The sequence below is a fragment of the Uranotaenia lowii genome, chromosome 2 (assembly GCF_029784155.1).
Source record: "Uranotaenia lowii strain MFRU-FL chromosome 2, ASM2978415v1, whole genome shotgun sequence".
Classification (NCBI taxonomy): domain Eukaryota; kingdom Metazoa; phylum Arthropoda; class Insecta; order Diptera; family Culicidae; genus Uranotaenia; species Uranotaenia lowii.
In genome coordinates this window covers 186446774-186465258 of record NC_073692.1, presented here as the reverse complement: position 1 = coordinate 186465258, position 18485 = coordinate 186446774, and positions in this window count along the sequence as shown.

Here is an 18485-nt window from a genome sequence, read left to right as displayed (position 1 = left end):
GTTCTCTTTGATACCGATAAATTTAGTTTTTTTTTGTGCAGGTATTTTGGCAGGGTATTGTGAATTTCATAACCTCCGGAGGGTGTAAAAATGTCTGAATCAATATGTTCTCCGTGTTTATTGATTGTCGGCTCGAAATTGCATCACACCCTCCACACCGGGGTGACGAAAATTGAATGCTTCTAGCTGAGTGACAACAATTGAATCCAAAGAACGGGTTTTGTTGAGTTTGAAGGTGGAAAATCTTGAACTTGATCTCCAAATCGAATCATTTGAGTGAACCAAAAAAATACTTCCTATGCAAATTACAAATTGATAATTTATGACAAGTAAATGAGTCAGGTTTAAGTTGAAGTTTTTCATCCTTACGACTAAAGTTTAATCGATGATTTCCATTGTTGTTTAATTGAAATAAAAAAAAATATACAAACATTTTTTTATTTATTCGTTAAGGTACATAGTATTCCGTCTCACGATAGTTCCTAAAATTCACTCGGTCCATGGCAACCGCTCTCCAATTTCTCGGATATCCCACATTCGCCAGATCACACTCCACTTACTCTAACCACCTTGCTCGTTGCGCCCCTGCTTGTCTTGATCTTACCGGATTCGTAGCGAACACCTGTTTTGCAGGACAATCGTCCGGCATTCTTGCAACATGTCCTGCCCAGCGTATCCGGCCAGCCTTCGCCATTTTCTGAATACTGGGTTTGCCGTAGAGTTACGTGAGCTCGTGGTCCCTCCTTCGCCTCTACACTCCGTTCTCCTGCACGCCGCCTGCGCGGCGATCTCTTCGTCCATCACCCTCCTACACTCCTCGTCGAACCAGTCGTTCCGACGATTTCGTTCCACATGCCCGATGACGTTCTCCGCAACGCTGTTGAAAGCTGTCTTGATGGTATCCCATCACTTCTCGAGAAAAGTTTCGTCAAACTCGCCCTCTACCGGCAGCACTGCTTAGAGCGTTTGCGCGTAGTCTGCCACGACCTCAGGTTTTGTCGTGCGATATTTAACCGAAGCGGGCGTCGGTTTCATATGTTGTTCACCACGGAGGGTTTTGATCGCATCTTCACAATCACCAGATAGAGGTCTGATTCGATTCCTTGACGGGAACTGATGTCGATGAGTCGAGAAGCGCCGGCTGTCTATCAACACTTGGTCGATCTGTAATTGCGTTTGGTATGGACAGCGATCTCCTGCATCGTTTAACAGTGTTGACCGTCCCCGGGGTGGCCGGACAAATCCTAAAAAAGCAAACTCCCATAAAGTCCGTCGTGAACGCAGCTACGTCCGATTCGCCTTCCATTAATTCGCCATGCCACTGTTTTTCAAAAACACACGTGCTTTACCAATGCCCAGCATTTTCGAATCTGTCAAGTTCAGCACTGTCTTTGCTGGAATTGTTTACGCGTAAACCACAAGGCAAGATCCCGCAATTCCAAGTTTCTGTGCAGGATTTGACAAATGAAGCGCCATACGACGTTGCACGAATCAGAAGCAGCACCGAAAGCGTTCTCATCCGAGATTAATCTATCCGTGCATTCAAATCCGACAGTTCTATTGGAGACGGTTACGCTGTTTGTTGTCGACCAATACGGCACAAAGATTATTGCTAGAGCTCTGCTAGATTCTGCAGCGATGTCCAACTTCAAGTCCCGTGGACATCGCTGTTGCTGGAATCGGAGAGTCAGTGAAGCGCACCAAGCACAAGTTATCTGCCAAAATCATATCCAAGAAAAGCTACTTCTTCATCACACTCGATTTCCTCATCATGAAGAAGCCAACATCCCATCTTTCCACATCCCCGATCGAAACAACTGCCTGGAGAATATCAAAGGTTGGATTGACGAAGCCTTAGTGCAACGACATGATCATCGGTGGAGAATGAAAATATTCCACACAGGCCTACGTCATTCCCTTGTTAACGGTTTACCGATTTTGGTGGACACCCTCTTTGGCTGGACAGTTTCCGGCAAAGTAGATTCAAGCTCCTCTTCACCATTGATGCTTCCTCTCCACCATTGATCAAACCCGAGGAACGACCCCTGAGGAGTTTCGGCCAATGGATACCACTGATGGGAGCCAGAGAATGGAAGCTAAACCCTGCACTACTTACATCCACGAATAAGGAAGAATAAATAGCTCACCATTCCTGGTCCATTGATCCACAAATCACCCTTGGACACGATTACGACACGATTACGACACGAATGCCACACATCGAAACTTCACCGGAGATGCACATCACAGCGATGCTTTTGAAGACTACAAACCACACTGCTATCTGCCACCGTGCTATAAAACCACCGTGGTATTCAACGCATCCTGTGAGCCAAACTCTGGGTACGCGTTCAAGGATAGGGGAAAGGTTTCCTAAATGGGCCTATCGGGTTAAATGACCCTACGGCTGTTTGGCGAAATGGCTGACTAGACAGCTTATCTGACCAATGCATTTTGAGGGTGATACGCTTAGAACATAAGGCAAGAAAGAATTTTATGAATCTATACACTCAAAAAAATTTAAAAAATCATACAAGGTTTTGATACATTTTGATGTAATATTTCGACTTTTAAAAATTATGCGTAAAGAAGTTTAAAACAAATACTAGGAAGGTTTTTGTTTCTTACTTCAATGAACTTAAGAAATTTAACATATTTCAGCTTTTGTGGACGTTTAATAACGATTATATAGTGGAATAATAGAGTGTTTTTGTATGCCCCCATCATGTTTGTAAAATGCCTACATCCTAAAATAACAGGTATAATAGAATAAATAAATGATTTTTATCACTGAACCTTCAAATCTAAGCTCTGAATAACATCTTAAGAGAGAATTGAAGATCTAAAGACAGATTTGATAAAGTTTTTCTCATGGATGAACTGCCTCCATAGTATGGCAACCCTAACTTTTGTTTTATTCCACAAAATTATAATATACATAGATTTTTATAAAACTTCAGCTTTGTCGTACGAAAATTATTACTTTCTAACAATTTCAACGATATTGTACGGAAATATTGCCCAAAAAACAGAAATTTTGTTCAAAACATAAATAGGCGCATTTAGCCCGCACGATTTGAGATTCGGCATTTTAGACAACACTTACAATAAAATCGTTTTCTTGGAAACAGAAGAGAATTTTAACATAAAAATTACTCCATTGTATAGAAAACAGATGCCTACACACGTGTATATAGTTTTTGTACACATATTCGATGTGATATTTGATTAAATCAGTGTTCTGCTTAATAGGCGCATATAGCCCGCTCCTCCCCTACGCTGCTCGTCGGTTCCATCGTTCAACACAATTCGCAGGCTGCCTCTTTTCTAAGCGCCGCCAAAAGCAACGCCGAATTAGAAGACGCTGCCGATGGATCCAGGTGCTACATTGTTTCTTTGCCCAAGCAGCCCTCTGTTACCTGTCTGGAGTTAGGCGCACCTCTTCTACCCACGGAATCGTTCCAGATACCCCAACGCTCAAAACCGCCACCGCATCGTTGAAGAACTGTCGCTGTCGTGCAACTGCTATCCAGATTAGTACAGACGGGTCCAGTTAGAGACGCATTCCGGAAGTGCAAATCGCAACCAGCGAGCTATCTAGAAATCTACATGCCTTCAACTTCTCCGAAAATTCTGGTTGGTGTTACAATCATGCATGGCAATCGTCGTTGTTGTAAAACTGGCCCTATTCCGCCACCTTGCGGCCACTATAAAGGTCGCATTGCAAGCCTTCAACCAGATCGAGATGGAGTCATCCAGGCAAGACGTCAACCCGGCAACCACCGAAGATTTGCAGAAGCTTCAAAGACCGTGGTCAACGGCTTATAGAGCGCTAAAAGGTGATAAGTGTTCCTATAATTTTACTCTAACCGTTCGATATCCCGGGTCTTTGTTACTTACAGTTCCTTAGACGTCCTATTGCACCCCGCCATTATAGAGATCCTTCTACAAACGCCGGCAGAGCACGCCAAATGTGACTCAATGCACATGTCCAGCGCTAACAGGTGATTAACGTTCCAAGTTGTCACATTTTTTTGTTCGATGGGCAACATACCAGCCGTGTCTTAGAATCCAGCCGAAGAAGACCCGTTGGGCTTATGGATTATTGATACAATTGCCAGTAGTTCCAAGGTGGCCGGAATGATCGGTACTACACCGATCAGAAATTGAAATTGATTTCTGTTTTAATATTTGTCATTTTTATGTTCACTTGAGATTTTAATCAATTTTTCGAAATCTCCACACGCAGAAATAGGAAGGGGAGTCGATATAACAAAACGTTTTGTCATTTAATTTTGTTTAAGCAATGCAAATCTAATGGGTAGTATTGATATGAAATTTAACCCGAAACAAAATCCAACATTTAACTCTCGATCCTCGATCAAAAGGCAGTGATTTCTTTCTATTGATAAAGTGTTGTAGAGCGCGTGGTAATGAGCCCATCACCGGGTGACCATCCAAACCGGACCATTCCGGAATGGTTGGATGCTCAAAGTTTACACGGTCGGTTATACTATTTAACGCTTCAAGGTGCTAAAGGAAAACAATTGCCTAAAAACCCGTTCTTGATTGAACGTTCCATCGATAATTTTGCGGGTAAAATTGAAGGAGCCTTTTACGAAAAGTCCCGAAATTGGTACGTGCTTAAGATCAGGAACAAGAACCAAGGAAGACTGCTGACAACGTTAACTACCCTATTAGATGGTACACCGATTATGATAGGTCGTCATCCAAGCCTAAATCAACGGAAATTGGTGGTCACCTGCCGAGAAGTGGATGGAATGGAAGATAAAATACTGCTGGAAGAATTATCCTCTCAAAAAATCATCGACGTCCGCCGCATAACAAAAAAAAACCAACGCAGGGATCATAGGAACATCAACGTTAATTTTAACAATCAACAGCACCATTATCCCGAAATTAATTCATTTCGGACTCCTTCATTCGCACGCGCATATATTATTCGCAGCCTCTATTATGCCGACAATGTTTGCAATACGGTCACCCTAAAAGCCGTTGCAAAAATCTGTTGGCTTACAAAAATTGCTCCCGAAGTCATGATAGTCCCGATTGCCAAGCCGAACCCTTTTGTGGAAACTGCAAAACAACAGGTCATTCCCCTTTGGATAGAAAGTGCTCCATTTGGACAGCAGAATCAGCAGCACAAAAACTCAGCAACGATAAAAATATCCCGATCAACGAAGCCCGACGAATGATAACCACGAGCAGCAGCACAACCAGCTACGCGAACGCAGTTAAAGCCAACCAGAAACAACAGAGTACAACACACCAGCAGCAAGATAAAACAAAAGAAGAATCAAACCTACAGACGAGCCTGAACCAAAAAAGAACGCTAGAAAAACCACACACTCCAACAGCAACGCAACAATCCTCCCAGACTGATGTCATCAATCTGGGTTCAGATTCACCGCCTCGAAAAGGATCCCTCTTCCATCCTCTCTTCAGCAAACTTCGGCAAAAGAAGTTGTTCGTGAAGAAATGGTAACAAACTCTACCCGATCAATCGTGACGCGCAGTATGCAGCAAGTGCGGCCACCAGAGAAACCCTAATATCCTTTCTTCCTCATATCCCTCCACTTCCTGTTTCCTCCCATATCCCCTTTCCACATATAATTTTATTAAATGACCCTCGGCAAATTATTACTTTATATTTAAGTTTAATGCTTAATAAACGTTAAGTTTAAAAAAAAATCCAACATTTTGTAATTTTTACAAAATAGTCGGAGCTAATACATCGTGTATGGCGAGGGGTATAGCTTTATGTTAAAATATTTTTTTTTGTTTTCAAGTTTATAATTGGATTGTTTTTGAACCAAATATAAGTTAAGTTAGCTTAACGTGTAGGTGATGCCAAAAAATAAAAAAAAGACACGAATAAAATGTAGCAGGGGTTAGAGGAAGCGCTACTGTTTTGCCCTTTTTCTGGATCTTCCGGCCGGATACAGATGGAATGGACAAAGAATCAGAAATTGTCGTCTGAGAAAGTAAGCCTAAATATTAAAAAAAAACAATAGCATTTAAATACTTTAAAATAACAAGGAAAAATTTATTAAACTTCCGTTTTAATTTTTTATGTTATTTTTCCTCGCAGGTTGCTGCTTTGCCCAAGTAATTGCTAAACCGACCAGCTGATGAGGAGTCTCCCTAGAACAACATCCATGGATAGCTATGTAGCTGATTCAGTTCCTGTTCCGCACGAAAAAGTTGCGCAACGTCTTCGCATTCCGTTCGATTTTCGAGGAAAAATTTATCGGTCATCCGCACCGTGCGCCTGGAGCTATAGGGTAAGTTTTCAGTTCATATTCAACTGTCCGTCCAGTTTGAATACGTCTGACAATTAGTCGGATATTTTTGTTTGAGTTGGAGTTGGAAAAGTCCAATATCATTGAACTGAAGTCACTTTTTCTTCTCTCTTTCTGGGGACATTTCAGATCTCAGGGATCAGATCTATATATTTGCGCTCAACCGGGAATAGGGAGAAGCAGTCGAAACACCTATTAAAATCAACATCCGAACATGGAGCTGATATCCAACAGGCGACAGGCTCTATTGCTTCGATTACTGATTGCGGCTTCGGTTAGTTGTTGCTGCTGGAAGAGCTATCCCACGAAAATCAAAACAAGCTTTATGTATAAAAACTGAATCACATTAATTATGTGTATTATTTATAAATGCAACCAACCCTTGAACAAATAATCAAACAGAATGATCAAAATCTATTCTTTTCTGATTTATTTCGATTTAAAAAATTGAATTTTTGCAATTCAAAAATTTGTTATTTTGAACCGATCAAACTTCTTAAATTTCAACCAGTTTTTTATATTTTTTTTCATATTTTTTTATGTAATTCCTTTATTTGAAACGGTTTATACTTATTGGCTTGAGGAAGCCAAACTCGTTTTGTTTTTTTACAATTGTTTGCTTAGGTCTAGATAACTTTTTTGAAAACTTTTTGAAGAGAATAGGAAATAGATAGGGAAATATGAAAATAAAAAGAATTATAGACGGAGATCAATAGCTTTTAGGAAAGGTAACACATCCCTTACTGGAACGTTGGGTGGTTTACTTCGGGCCCGAAGGGAGTCTATGAAATTCGTTCTAGCGAAAAAATGGTCCTCACACGACCAAACAATATTCTCTTTGGAAAAATTTGGTTGTTTTGCCAAGAAATACGATTCATTTTCAAAAAGGGTCTTTATGCATTTTATAAAAACAGTAAACAGATGCTTGAATTTCAACTACACTTTCTTATCAAAGTAATCGAATTTATATTTGTGCTTTTTCCCAACCAAAATATTTATTATTTTTTCCAAAATTTTATTATTTCCAAAATATATTTTTCTTCGTGCAGGTGTAGGGTAAAACTGTACAAGACGCACCAGCGGGGTAAGATTGCCGATGCCATTATTTCTCAAATATACACTTACCAACGGCTTCTAATGATGTTTTTCTTCATTTATATTGTAGCAAACAAGCTTCTTCATCATTCAATAGATGGAAAATTCACAAAAACTACTTCAGTTCTTCGAAACAGAAGAATTAATGGAATCAGCGTTAAACTTGTTATTTTTCATAAGTAACATATAAGGTTTTATGGTGAAACAGCTTGCGCAATCTGATAAAACTACAGTTTATCGTTTATCCACTCATGTGCACTTTCGGAAGACTATAAAATTTTAGTTGTATTTCATTAACTTCTTACAAATTTTTATCAAAAATCGTTCATATGAAAATTGGGGCAGAATGCCCACAAGACTACGTGTTTTACGCTCAAATTTTGAATGCTGTTAACTTTTGAGAAAACCCGAATATAAAAACAAAATGCCATTCTTTGTATTTGCTGACTCCCAAATAACGATAACAATGCATGATTATAACAAATTTCGTCCTTGTTCGAGTTAAAAAGGTGCACCAATATTCGACTTGAAAAAATTATCGATCGCCATGTTAGTCGCGATATCACTATATCAGTCAAAAAAAAAATTGAATTTCGTTGCCTACTTGAAGGCGTTTTATATATAAGGATATTTAAAAGTGTATTTTGAAAAGCGAAATTTTCGTAGAGTTTAGCAATACTAAATGATTTTTAGCCAAAGAATGGTTAGTTTACAAAAATACGGTGAACATGTAATCAAACATTTAATGTTTGAATAATTACATTCCGTATAATCGTTGTTCCATTTCTTACCACCCTTCATGTTTGGTGCGTTCTGTCCACTAGTTTTGGCGTTCTACCCCGCGTATTGTTTTCTGGCTGTTTTAGTTTTTTACAAAAAAATATAGTCAAAACCGTGTTTTTATCATATTTTTTCTTTTCGATAATACGTAAATCTGATCCCTGAATCATCGTCAACTTTCAATTTGGTTCATAAATGATTGGTATCGCTGTAAATAGCAATTATGCTTAACTGGTGCGTCTTGTACAGTTTTCCCCTACTTGTGTGGAAGGCGGTGCTGGAAAAAGGTACTCAGCTGGTTCGCGCTGAGTCTTCCTGTGAGATTCAGGGTTCGGCTACCAGAGGAAATCTCTGGTTTTCCGATTGACCTACTTCGAGAACCTAGCGGACAATTTATGCTGCTTATTGCGGTGGGGGGACGTCGACTGACTGCGGACTGACTATAACGGGTTTTTCACCAACTTGACAGGTTGTCCAAGAGCCCGTGTGAGTCAGGAATAAAAGAGCGATAAACGGGCGATTTGTTTTGACATAATGAGGGGTGTTGCAATGCTTAAATAAATCCAAACACTGAGGATAATTTATCCTAACAAATCAACTCCTCACACTTCCAATTCTCGTTTTTAATTCCTCCTCCTAGCCAACCTGAGCGTTAAAATCTTCTATGACGATTTTATATTTTGGGCAGCGGTCGTATTCCCGCTCTAGCTGGGCGTAGAGTTCGTTTTTATCGCCACCGGTACTTCCGAGGTGTGGGCTGTGCACGTTAATGATTCTGATGTTGAAGAATCGATCCTTGATCCTCAACCGGCACATTCGAGGGCCGATCTGCCACCACCCGATGACGCGCTTCTGCATTTTCCCCATCACTACAAAAGCTGTTCGAAGCTCATGCGTGTTGTCGCAGCTCTGGTAGATGGGATGATTTTCTCGGAACGCACGTACGATGGATTTCTTCCAGCATACCTCTTGCAGCGCTACGAAGTCGAATTTGCGACTTTTTAATTCATTGGAGAGCACGTGGGTACTGCCGTGAAAGTAAGAGATCGACAATTCCATCTTTCCAATCGCTAGTCCGTTTTCGTCGCGTGTGTCTTTGCCGATTTGCATCCAAAACTCGTTGTTCATTGCTCGTTGCTTGTATTTTTGAAAGTCACGTACTCATAAGTCCCGCAATTAACCCCACTATCTCGCAGGAGGACCGTCGTGATGTTGCTGATTTGGATCCTGAATACCACCAGGACGTTGTTGCACTCCGCACGCCGTCTCTGATATCTCTGATATCCGCTAAGGTTGCTCGCACCCCAGCTAGCACCCCGCGGAGGTTTACAATTGAAGTTGTAAGACATAAACAATATATAGGCGCATAGTGTCGTGATCGGGCGGAATTTGATCGTTGATTCCGGACATACTGTTCTGCGTCTGCACTGTTCTGCAATCTCCGAAAAACTGCCGTTTCTTACCGGGGAACCTCGTTTGATCCCCCGTTTGTACGAATACCAAAGTGTCAATTGTGGGAGTTTTTTGAATAGTCAGTATACGTAAATACAATGGAAAGTAAATCATGAGTTCTACCCACTAATTTTAATTTATATTTTCATAAGTCGCTGCGCAGGTACTCAATAATTCTTATGCCAACAAGAAGAATCCGACACGTGGTGAAAAATGCTTGATTTTGATTCCAATTGAATTTTACTATAATAATAAACAAATACTACTTATCACATGTGTGTCAATAGATAGATCAATGCAGAGATCAAAAGTAGGTCTAGAAAAAATTATTGGGTTTTCGGTTAAGGCCTTGCATCGAGATGCCAATTAATCCAAATATAGTAAACAAAGATTTGATACGCTCTAAGATGAGATCAAAATTCGGATGTGTTGAAACATCCCTTGAAAAAACAATTGTTCGTCTGCCGTGCCCATCGCCCCTCTAATATTGTCTCAAAACTCGAATGACTATCATTATGCGCCATTATTTCCAAGTTCAATTCGGTAGCCCACAAGGTTTAATATCCCCCATTTAAATGGTATCGTCGTGTTTTTTCACTGTTTTTTTTTTCTTCTCGCATCCGCCCTCTAAACTGGTCAACTTCTTTCAAAGCATCTTACGAGAGACTCAATTAGTTTAGTTGTAATTTTTTTGACCAGCTTACGACCTTGAGGCATCATTTCCATGGATCATCGCATTCATCTCCCGCCAACGACGTAAAACTTTGGACGGGTCCGGTACCTACCTGGCTAAACATAAAATAAGTGTGGCTGAAGGTCTTTAACATTCTGGAGAATGACTTCTCGCGTTAACGCTCAATGGTCTCTGGCTTCTTAGAGTGGAAGTTTGCCGGTCTGGAAAGAAGAAGTGTGTACTTAAATACGCCCGCCAACACCAATGACATACAATAAATCAAGTAATATAACTGGGAACATAATTTCACAGTAAACCCATTAAAGCAAATAAAACTGGGAGATAAAGACATAATAACACAAAAATTGTATTCCACTGTGATGAATCTCTAGTGCATGAAATTTTTTTCCAAAATTTGAATATTTAGGTAGTTTTAAATTTAAAAAAATTCTTAGCATCGATGTGAGAAACATAAATTTCCATCGATTTTCCACAATTTCAGCAAACATTGATTTTCTATATTCTAAATTTTCCATATTTTCATTTGTTTTTCAAAAGAAGAATATCTAATGATTCACTATCACCTTAGATTGCTTATTTCTATAGAAACTTCTGCACTTTTCTCAGTAATCCCATGCAACCGAAGAACAAATTTCGAGCTTCCACTCGACCATTAGATCAGCTTAAGTACCTACTTTGTGTTTGTTGGAAGTTTGTTGGTCTTGGCTGCATCCGAAAGTCAATGACGCTAAAAGTAATAATGTTTTGACGATGTGCGACTTGCACACCTCCACCAGACTCACGCGACTCCGTTTCCTCAAACTTCCTTCTGATCGATGGTTTTATTTCTCATACAGATGCCGCTTTAGGGGAAGGTTGTAAACGTAAACCCACCGCAGCTAATAAAATTATCATGAAAAAACCGTGCTAATCGTTAGGGAGACAAGTGATTTTTTCATGGTTAAACATTGTGAATCGCATTTCCTAGGTTCATGCCTGAAATATTGTACCTCGACTTACTTTTGATCCCATCGATAGAACTTTTCGAAAACTTCAGGCATGCTAATTTTATATTTCAACAATCACTCTGCAAAATTTCAATAAAAAATGTAGCGTAGTTTCTGAGATATTGCAGTTTGAATGAGAAAAGTCCAAAAAGTCCGATTTTCGTAGAATTACTATTTCTCAGGCTACACAAATTCCAGAAAGCTCAAATTTTGTGATATAAAAGTGTGATAGTTGATCTATTCAACGCATAAAATTTGATCAAAATATATCATCAGAGTAAAAAGTTATGGAAGTTCAAAGTCAAAGTGACAGTGTGCGTGCTTCCAATTTCTATACAATTATGAACGGTACTGTATGCAGGGCTAGTAGCGAGTCACTTTTTAGTGACTTGGTCACTTTTTCTGGGTCAGTCAGTAAAAAGTCACTTTTTTCATCATTTGGTCACTAAAGTCACTATTTTCCGAAAAATGGTCACTTTTATCACCAAAAGTCACTTTTTTCACCGAAAATAAACCAATGAAAGAGTAACGGTAAATTACTTGATCAGTCAGTCAGAAATTTCGGCATGAATCACCCTTGGCTTGAGACATTTCGATCAACGACATTATTTGACGTTCATGAATTGAAACTAACTTTGATTGTAGATTTTAATTTTTAGTTCAATCAACCTTTTGTATTGGAACTCAAAACTTGATATACAAAACCCCTATCTCATTTTAAGAATAGGTTTTTATTAAGAAGTGTAACTAAGATTGAGATTGAAACGAACCATTTTTTTATTAAAAAAATCTTTTTTGTCATAACAAATGTTATGTTGATATGAAATATTCTTAAAAATAAACAATTTCATACTTAATTTTATTTCGTGTTTTTTGTTCTTCTAAATACTTAAAAAAGGGGTCTAAAAATTTACACAAGGCCACAAAATTTACATTTTTCTTAGGTGCAATGATTTTGAACGGTGATTTTAACTAATTTAGATTCCCCGAATCTAAATATGTATGCAATATTTCTTTCAGCTTTTGTTATTGAAATGACTTTTGAAAATAATTTAAAAATATTTAGAGAAGTTTCTGCACTTTTTTTTTACAAAAACTCAAATCAAAAACATTTTATTTAAAAATAAAAGTTTTATATGAATTGATGAGCTTTAAATAGAATTAATTTTTTTCTACACTTTCTGCTGTGATGTCAAACATACTTGGAATGACATTTTTCCATAATCAGTTATCTGTGTGGCAGCGGTCTAAAGAATACTGCCACTGGGATACTGGTCCATGTCGTAAGAGGCGACTTATCCAGTACTTCCCAGATACGTTTATCTCATATTTCTGTCTTTTGGAAATCAATGAGGCTGTATCTGGGAGGGGGAGAAAATAGGTCAAGGTCAATTATTGCATGCAGAGTTCAGAAGCTTTTCAAGTTCAAATATTGGAAGAAAATGTTTTGAATCTGAATCAGTTTTAAATTCTTGCTAGTATTTTTGAACTTTTGTACGTATTTCTCTCGAGAAGGATATACCAATAGTGCATATGTAGTACATGCATTTGCACAAGCTGTATTCTTCCATATTTTCTTGTTTTGCCAATTTGGAATATGATTTTTCATTTAACTAATCTCTTTGCTCTCCTAGTAACTCCGTTTAATAAAATCTCTTCACAACTGTTCGAATGTGAATCGCAAACGCATCGCTTACGGTCCCATTGCTTTTGGCTATCTGTTAGTATTAACCGATTTGAAATCATACAAAAATATGATCTAAATTACATCAGTTATATCTGTTACATCAAGCGCAAACTTAGTGTATTTCCCTTATAATGGACAAGTGTTCCGGCCCTTCTATCGTTGGATTGGTAACAGAGTCTTGTGGAGGTAAATGTCCTTTCATATAAAGATATTTAATTTTTAAAATTGCATCATGGTTATTCAATCATTCAAGCCGTACAAATATCGTTTCCATGGAAAAAATGTTCAAAAAAATGTTTTCTTTTAGGTTGCCACAAGGCTTTTTAAATTCCCTATTAAACCAAGCTTTTGATCAAAACTTGTATCGCATGTCGACAGTCATATCTGTTTCACCTTATATATGTCACTTCTCTTGTATTGACACATGTTCCCTTAGCTTTAGAATGGTTATAGTGTTAAGAAGAGTCAAAGCTCCTCTTATATCGTACTCTGATATTTCGTTATCATACGTCAATCCTGGTTCTGGAATCCACTGCTACAGCTTCGTGCAGTGTTAATATCACTTGTTTCAAATTTGGCGTCACAGAAACTCATTGTAGTCGTCTAACCAGAACGCTAACTGGTCAGTTAAATAAAAATATATAAAAACAAGACTTTGTTTTCTGAATCTCCTGTATGGTTAAGCCAAGATTCAGAGGTACTATTGTACCTATATTTATCTTCCACTTAGTGTGTACATGTCCCTCTTTTGCCCGACTACATTTCTTTAATGTATGTCAGAATTTAACAAAGTATGTTAAAAAATAGTACTTATTTCCAATATAATGATTAAAAAAAACCTTTATTGCTTAAAAATCCCAATGTGGATAGGCTAAATGCCAAATTTGCCATTATAAAATCGTTTATAGCCCTCATTGCAGCATCCTGGTTAGAACATTTTCTGATCATTGTAAACTCAAATCTCCTGAATTTTGTAGTTGTGAATCAATAATGTATGATTCTTTTCAGCTCATATGACCTATTTTTTGTTTGCTAGGACGCTTTTAGGTACTCTCGCCTATCCTGTTTTAAGTGTATCTAATTTTAAAAATTTAAACTAAAATAACAATCTGTCATTTTTTACCCAATGTGGTTATAAGCTACAATGCTTCAAAATCCCTACGTGGATCGGCTTTATGCCCTAAATATTTATTTATTTTCTAATCCTTTTATGGTTTTCAGGTTTCTCAGGTATATGATGAAATCTGTGAAAAAAAGGCTAGGCACAATTTTCCCGTTTGTTTGGATAACGTGCCGCTTTAAGCCTACCCCTTTTCTGATACCTGATACCTACCTGATATCTATCAATGTTTGATTTTACTAGTAATAAACTGTTTCCATTTTTTTTCAATTTTCAAATCAATTTTCCGAATTTTACTGTGCAGTTTTTTTTTCAATTTTCTAATCAACTTGCCGGATTTTTTTTTATCAAACTTTTTAAATTTTTAAGACATATTTTTAACAATTGTTTCCTTGTTTTTAAATTCTGAATTTTCATGTTCTTCAACCATAAGCCTTTAACTCCAAATTTTTAATAATAAAACATAATTTCAACCTTCTGTTCTTTCAGGACCCAATATTTTAATCTAAAGAGACAAAATACTCAGAGCTTGTAATTCAAAGCTTAAAAACCTGCGATTGAAAATTTAAAAACTTTTTATTAATAATTTTATATGAAATCATGTGTTTTGGATCGATCATAATTTTGAAATTAATCAAAAAAGTTTGAAAAATTGTTCTAAGTAGCAACTTTAAAAATACATTTTAATACGCAGTGTTAACTAACTTTGTATTTGATTTGTGTTTTCAATATTAATAACAAAAGTTTCGAACTCATTATTTTTAATTTTTCATCAGTTTTTATCATTCACGTTATTACTCATTTTCTAACATTTCTTTGTCAGTGTAGTTGAACAGAAAGTTATTATTTAAGCTTTATAAATGAAATTTTGATAACTGGAAGATTTTACTTTATTAAAGGTTTTATGTCAGGCACTTTCAAAATAATTATAAATATATTCTTCTTTTTATCAAATTAAATTAAACCATCGAACATTGAATAAATCCTGTTTAAAATTTATTTCTTGTTCAGTAATCGGTAATTCACATTTCAAATCGTGATTAAATATTTTTTGTTCAAATTAAAAAATTACAGCGGAATTTCTCACTAAACTTCCAGTTGAAAATGAGGAAAAGAATTCCAAATTAAGATGAATAAAAATTAACAATTATTATCATTTTCTTAACATCTATTCATGGTAAGTTTTGTACAAGATTGGACATTTATTTGGAAATTCAGATTTTTTAATTTTAAATTTGCTAAGAATTTATTTTGAAACTAATTTATTTCTTACTTTCTTGACTTATCGAAAATTTGAAACATTCACTGTCATATGTTTCCAAAATTTCGTTTATCAGTCATTTTTTTTTAGTTTGTGTGTTGAACATGAGTGAGAAACGGTGTATGAAAACCCTTTCCTTTTCAATTTTTTATTATTGGTATTGTTATTATTTTTATCTAAATTTGAATTTGGACCCCCCCCCCCTTCCTGGACGGGTACTTCGCACGGGCCTGACTTGGTCACATTTTTTGTACTTCAAAGTTTCTTTTTTCGTTCTACATAACTAGTCATAATTTGGTCACTTTTTTCGGTCCTCAAAGTCACTATTTGGTCACTTTTTTTCTAATTTTGGTCACTAAAGTCACTACTTTTTCATTGACAAACCGCTACCAGCCCTGTGTATGTGGCAAAAGTTGTTCAAGCCTATTTCCACGGAAGATTTTACTGATTTCGAAAAGAACTACATTCCTTTGAACTGGAAAGGAATGATATAAAAAAGGCTTATTTAAATGGTAAAGGGTGCATAATTTACATGATGGACAGTATTCCATTTATGAGTTGCAGAGATGAACCGTGTATTGCCGAAATAGAGAAACAAACAATATCTTCACTAGAGGTCCCCGAGTTCCAGATGTTTACTGACACTAAACATACCGACACTTTGTATATACAGTACCGTTCATAATTATGTATGTATGTATGTAGATAATCCACCATGGGTGCACGGATTCACCGCAGTTTCGCCAACGTATGCGCCAAAATGCATTCTTTAGATTATAAGTTCGGCCAATCTTCAATGCAAATTACCACATACCCGACACCATGGCTTCGTGTGAACTGTCATGTAATGAATGTATTTCGTGTATGTGTATGTCTTATTTGTAGCACGAGCAAACAGTTTCGCAACCGTATAAAATTCATAACATTTTCAGTGTTATGAATTTACGACAGGTATTCCGCATGCGTGTAGATACCTGCCCAGCTGGCAACTGATTGAACGTTCTTATATAATATAATCAATGCATGAAATAGTTTAACACCAGAATAGCCTTACCTTCAAACCCAACTTACCTCAAGACACACTAAGCTTACCTTTAGCTGTAACCGACCTTATTCTGTATCATAACTCATAACCATATTGTCTATTTTCCGATTTAAAATAACTTACGTTTTGTATAATTTCCACACTTTTAAAAAAATCATCAAATATCAACCCTACCCACAGCCATACACTCGCGGCTCGCATAAGTCTGTCACAGTTTATTTCTGCTTTCTTCGCTTCCTGATAACCCAGGCCGGCTGCAATATATTACGGAAGTCAAGTTGCGCAGTTACATCCGAATAAAAAACCCGATACACACAAACGCAATTGACCAGGCCTGCCTCTTCGCCCCCACATTTTTCATAAATTCATCCAAACACTCCCTTTGTATATACAGTACCGTTCATAATTGTATAGAAATTGGAAGCACGCGCACTGCCACTTCGACTTTGAACATCCATAACTTTTGACTCTGATGATATTTTTTTATCAAATTTTCTGAGTTAGATAGATCAACTATCTCACTGTTATACCACAAAATTTGAGCTTTCTAGAGTTTGTGTGGCCTGAGATAAAGTAATTCTACGAAAATCGGACTTTTTGGACTTTTCTCATTCATACTGCAATATCTCAGGAACTAAACTACATTTTTTGTTAAAATTTGGCAGAGTGATTGTTGAAATATAAAGTAAGCATGTCTGAAGTTTTTGGAAAGTTTTATTGATTGGTTGTTGTTAAACATAAAATAGGAGTTTCCTATGAAAACAATCGTCCATAATTCTATAGAAATCGCATTTTTAGGTTCATGTCTGAAAAACTGTACCTCGTGTAACTTTTGTTCCCGTCGATAAAACTTTTCAAAAACTTCAGACATGATAGCTTTACATTTCAACAATCACACTGCCAAATTTCAACAAAAAATGTAGCGTAGTTTCTGAGATATTACAGTTTAAATGAGAAAAGTCCAAAAAGTCTGATTTTCGTAGAATGACTGTATCTCAGGCCACACAAACTCCAAAGAGCTCAAATTTTGTGATATAATAGTGTGATAGTTGATCTATTTAGCGCAGAAAATTTTATCAAAAAATATCATCAGAGTCAAAAGTTATGGAAGGTCAAAGTCGAAGTGACAGTGCGCGTGCTTCCAATTTCTATACAATTATGAACGGTACTGTATGTACCTAATCATACCCCGAGCGGTCAAATGATTGCAAACACCGTTTTCACTGAAACTCCCTTGTTTCTCAACCGATTTCTACAAAAGTTATAGTTTTGAAAAGCTTATAACTCGACTTAAATATGTTTCTCAAACGGTTTTCAGCTACAATCAATAACTTTAAAGTTATTTAAAGTCCAATAAAATTTTTATGAAAAAACATGCTTCAGGAAAAAGGCTTTAAATCAGTAATAAAGTGCTCGAAAAAAATTTCACTTAGTGCCTGAGAAAGCTAAAGTTAGAAGCTATATGTTGCACATATGTAACATTTTTTTTGAATTTTCTAAGATCTTGGTAACAAAAATCGTAAAAAAGTTGTGAAAACACGTACTTTTCAATCAATCAATCGCCAAAACTGTTCCTGTTACAGTAGAAAATTTTGAAAAAATAAATAGGAAAGTTGACGTAATTTGGCACATTTTGGCATCTTTAGATTTTTAAAATACGAAATACATAATTTTTGACGGCTATTCAAAAGTAGATGTTTTTCGAAATTTTATAAATCTGGATTTTCTGAGACAATTCCTACACCTAAATTCAACTTTGCACTGGATTTTGAGTTCGTTAACGTAAGGTTTAGGCAATAAAACTATATGCAAAAGAAAGCAAATTTTATGCCGGTTCTAGTGATGTAACTGCATTGGCGGTAGAATGCTTTACAAAAATATAATATAATAAATATAATTTGCATAAATAAAGGCGATATACAATGATCAAATGCTGTGCGTCAATAGTCAGTATTGTGAGATCAGGATCGCCATAATTCGCCATTTCAGTTTAGTAGGTAATCAACATACGAGCAGATTCTCGACATTTACACGTTTTCTGT